Source organism: Coptis chinensis, chromosome 4 (genome assembly GCF_015680905.1).
Source record: "Coptis chinensis isolate HL-2020 chromosome 4, ASM1568090v1, whole genome shotgun sequence".
Lineage (NCBI taxonomy): Eukaryota > Viridiplantae > Streptophyta > Magnoliopsida > Ranunculales > Ranunculaceae > Coptis > Coptis chinensis.
The window spans coordinates 89,944,951-89,950,551 of NC_141459.1; positions in this window are offsets into that span (position 1 = coordinate 89,944,951).

Consider the following 5,601-nt stretch of genomic DNA (forward strand, 5'->3'; position numbering starts at 1 on the left):
AACAGAAAATAATACTCTAATGGATATTATCCGTGTAACAGGTGAATATGTGTCAAAGAAGCAAAGTTCTCTCTCTGCCTAAAGCCCTTGATAACAAGCCTTACTTTAAACTTATCCACTGAACCATCGGTTTTAAACTTCCTTTTTAAAACCCATTTGATTCCTATAGTTTTACAACCAAAAGGCAAATCAACAAGTTTCCAAGTTTTATTTTTCATGAGAGAATCAATCTCTCTTAAATGACTTCTCTCCAAAACTTGAAATCAAAAGATATCAGAGCTTCTTCAATGGAGGAGGGATCTCCTTCCAAAGTACAGTGACAAAGTCGGGTCCCAAAACCTTAGTGACCCTCAGCTCTTTTATATCTTCTAAGTTCATCTTCTGTGTCCATGATTCTATCATGCAATCTATATATATCAGTGTCAGAAACATCAATATTAGAGGCCTTGGAGGATACTACCCCCACTAGCACCCCCACTATTTCCAGATAAATATGGAAATCAATTTTCAAGAAACTCAGCATAAGATGATCAACAAAAACATTTACTCTTTATATCTAGAAAAACGTAGGCATTGCTCTCCATAGCATTGCCTAAAAAGACACACTCAAAAGCCTTACTCTCAAGCTTTGAGATATTAGGATCATGCTTCCTTACAAGAGCCAGACATCCCCATGTTCTGAAGTAACTCAAATTAGGATTCATGTTCTTCAATAGCTCATAAAGTGTAACCTTTGTATTAGAATTAACAATTCTATCCAACACATATATAGCTAATAATCAAAACAGCTTCATCCACAAATTTGAGAGTGCTCTAGAACTAAGCAACATAGAAGCAATTAATCCCTTTAAGTGTTCTGTTCTTACGTTCATCTACTCCATTCATTTCATGTGAATAAGGAGTTGTCATCTCATGAATAATACCATGTGATTGCAAGAAAAAAATTAAAATCAGCATAACCATATTTAGTACCTCAATCACTTTGAATTATTTTAATGTTCCTATCATGCTGATTTTGAACCTCAAGTACATAAGCTTTAAAAGCATAAAAAACATCACTTTTTATCTTCAGCAAATAAACATATGTAAATTTCGAGCAATCATCAATGAACGTAATAAAATATCTTTTACCACCTCTAGTCAGAACACGTTCAAGCTCACAAATATCAGTGTATACCAAGTCTAGCATATTTGTACTTCTTTCAACTAACTTGTGACGCTCCTTTGTGATTTTGGCCTTAGTGCAAGATTCACCGTGTACAAAATCATCATCATTCAAATTAGGAATTAAACCAAGTATGCTCATGTTCATAACATATTTCCTATTAATATGACATAATCTACCATGCCAAATATTAATAGAACAAGAAATAATGTAAGTAGACGTATAAGACTATTAAGATCAATAACATCCAATTCGGTCCATACACCTAACAATCTCTACCTTGGACCGAACTAGTCTAACCGAACCATAGGCTTTGTCCCACCAGTCAGGCATGACCAGGGCCAAGCCTAGGAACCATCCATGGTACCCTCACAGATGTCTCACCCAAGACTGATACTATTCCCAACCTTAGCCATCACTTGGCCCAATCTTCAATTGGACCTCATCTAAGGTGTGGGGTTCTATATCAATAGAAGTGTAGCTCCATTACTATTAGATGTGGGATCAACAAACTTTAATATCTCCTTACATACATATCCCTTACCAACAGAGACACCAACTTTGGTGATCATATATGTACAAAAGAGAAATTAATCTCAAACAATTATATCTAGTCAATGCAAAACCTTTCAATGCATGTTAATCAACACCTAGTGCTACAACATATTGACTAGATAAATAACTAAAACATATAGACGTAGGTTTTAAATTTCCTTAAATTAAAAACCCTAGCATGTAATTCTATGTTTTAATCCATCTCACAATATAAAATAAAGAATTGCATAGATTTGGTAAGGAATACGATACCTATCCGATTGAAAAATCGGATTACCACGTTTCACTATTCGACGAGAAAATGATCCATAAAGAACTGTAAAACGGAATCATCTCTAGATGAATTAGGTTTCAAGCCATACACCACTGGAAACATCTCTGAGTTAGATTTCTAACGCAAAAAGCAGATTATGAATCCGATTATCGAGCAAAAAGTTATAGCCATTTTCGTCAGAACTGTCCCACCATTCCGAATTTCGAACTATTTTTCCTTTTTTTCGATAATCTCCAATTCCGAATATTGAACTATTTTTCCTTCTTCGTTGACCCTTCTTAACAGGCCCAAAATCTGATAGCTTCGGTTTGAAGTCTTCATCCAACAGCATGTTTGAAGAATTAAAATCACGATATATAACCTGGACTTCTAATTTGGCATATACTCATAAACCAATATGCGTTCGTTGTATTCCTCTTTCACCATCTACACCACAATATCCAATAAGTTTTACTAGATTTGGGTGCTCAACAATTCCAAGAAATTGGACCTCATGACAGAGTATATAAATTTCTTTCCTGGTGACGACCCACCTTATGATTCTATATATATCGTGAACAACAATAAAACTTTTGAAACCTTGAATCAAGATTCAAGACGTCAAGACGTATTAATCCAAAAGGTAAAAACAACTATTGTATTTGACACCAATATTCATAATCAGCACGTCGATCACAATATTATTATCGCTCGTAATTGCTTAACCCATAAACGCTACATATTCATTGTCAAACAACCTTAAAATTGTTGGTAACAATTTCTGCAACAAGAACAAACTGTGAATAAAAAGAAGGCTGGCTGAGACGCGGATCAAACACTTTCTTTAAGGTTGTTTCGCGTCTGTTTCTCTTTATACAGACAAGGCGCGTCAACCTCCAGGATACAACAACCAGTTATACTCTCCTTTGTTTACTGCAGATAAACCAAAGAAGAAAATGAAGAACTACAATACTGATCTTATGATTGCCCAAAACGTAGTGTAGAAAATAGTTTTTCGCTGATTATATAGGCTGCTGATAGAGGAGTATGTATATAGACAAGAAACGTGGAGCACTAGTAGATCCACTTTTATAGGGAACTGCTTCAGTTTCCCAATAAGGATTGGATTCCCAATTCATATCCAATTCTGTTTCCAACCCTATCAGGAAACCAGTTTTACCAAAAAGAAGATAAGGGATCAACGAGCCCAAGCCCAAGCCCAAGTTCACCTCTTGTTTTATTCAAAATAACACAACAATTTCCAAATTGAATTTGAAAGCTTAACCATCACTATCATTATCCAGCACGTAATGGGTTTTAGGAAACCATACGAATTCGGAAACCAACTTCTCACGGTTTGGGAACTCGGGTTTCTCTATAAATACCCCACTAAGTGGTTGCCCCTTTAATAATTTATGTGATGTATAGGGAATAACAAATGGTGAAGATAGTTGTAGACGAAGACTACCAAGTGAGACTATGAGAGGTATTAGCTAGAAGAGATGAAAAAGAAGACGACTTTCCTTTTTCTATATATATATATATATATATATATATATATATATATATATATATATATATATATATATATATATATATATATATTTTTTTTTTTTTTTTTTTTTTTTTTTTTTTCTTTTATGGAAGTTAAATTGTAACCTGTTGGAGTGGTAATGAAGTTAGTTTTCCTATTCAGAAAATCTATTTAGACTCCCTTAATAACTCGCTAGGGATGTACTCCGTATCTTAGGTTGCATCCAAATTATATTCTCTTTCCAAAAAAAGAATAAAAATATAAACAAATAAATAACTGATAACTTGCCCAATTAAATAGCTAAAACCCAATATAGTAACAAATTAATAATAAAAAATTTACTTATATTTCCACAACAAAAAAAGAGAGAAAGAAAAACTAACGCCCAAAAAATTCACATTCTTCATTATCAATCCCCTCTCTTTTTCTTATTACAAAGTTCTATTTTTTATTACTTTAGTTTATGTTAATTTTGAATAGAGAAAAATAATTGTATGTTCTAGATAGGGGTGTGCACGGGTTGGATCGAATCGGTTTTGCCATTTTAGGAACTTGGTGTGATTTCACTTCAACAGTAATACTGTACTGGAATTGGGCATTAGTAATAGGTAGCTTTGTTAAAATGAATTCAGATGGGGAATTGTTAGGTAACCCAGGCCGAGCTGGTGTAGGGGTGGTATATACATGAAGAACTAAAGATGGGTTATAGGAGCACTTACTTGCAGGTTGCCAAAGAGTATAAGTTACTTGGCTAAATACGTACTGGGATATCCTTTTGGGGTATTGAGAGAGCAGTGGAACAAGGATCTCTTTCAAATTTAATAGTTGGTTACTTGGTAGGCTTTGTTTATGGTACCTTCATTATATTTCTGTTTTATTGTTTTATGTATGATTATATTTGTACAAAATTACCTAACATTTTAGATTGTCACCTAGATGGTAACTTTGTAACGTTTTTAAGTGGTGCAATTTTGTTTGGGATTTCCAATTATAACTTTGTTTTTATGCCTCATTTGTAAGAAATTTTGTTCCACTTAGATGAATTTTTCCTAAGAGGACTCATGAGAGCAAGTCCAATGGAGAGCTGCTACATTAGGCTGCTAAAAGGTGCCACATAGGCTTTTTAGCATGCCCAGCCATATTTGAAAGCCCAAAATCAAAAAATCATTACAATCACACTTTTTAGCAGTTGTTAAGTTCGGGTAACATGCCGTCTATCTGTTAAATTAATTAAAACGGGAGACATACAACATAGTTTCTGCCATCTGTACATAAATAACCAACGGACAGCAGAAACTATGTCGTCCGTCTACCGAAACTTATTATGGCAGCTGCTAGCGAAGGTCTTAACTTTGACTGGCTTTTTTACTATTTCCAAATTTAAGACCCTTTTAGCAGCCCTATTGGAATGACATTTTTGTGGTTGGGGTGTTATATGACCCTTTAGCAGCCCATAGAGCACCCCATTGGACTTGCTCTCAGAGGATTTAATATATTATAATGTCAATAAAACATGGTGGTTCTGCCAGATTTCAGTGAGGCATGGAGTCATATTGTTCACGGGTGCTTAGAGGTAGCAATGAAAGCATGCTGATATAGAAGACAACGAGATCTTTTCTGCCTCCAGCTTGAGCATTACACCCCATAAATCATAAACTCATAAAGTAATATGTATTGTTCATTTGGTGGTTTCATAAATAATTATAGACTAAACCAAAGAAATGCATCGAGTTTCTCTTCAAACAACCAGCATAATGTTCCATTCACGTATCCAAATGAATTTTGGTGAGATGAATGTCACAAATGCTTTTCTTTTCCTACTAAATTTCTTATATTAGTAAAAGCACATGAATTAAAGTATGTGTTTAACAAGAGTTGTGCAATTGCTTATATTGGTTAAAACCGTGTCAATGTATACGAGTTGAACTATTAAATTTGGCTGAATTGATATTGTTACTATCTTTGTGACAAACAATGCAAATGAAGAAAATTAATTAAATAAAATTTGGCAGATGTTAATTCAAATTATTACAAATTGCTGCAATAACTTCATGAAACGGACACTAACTTGTAGCATTTAATAGCACCTGACTT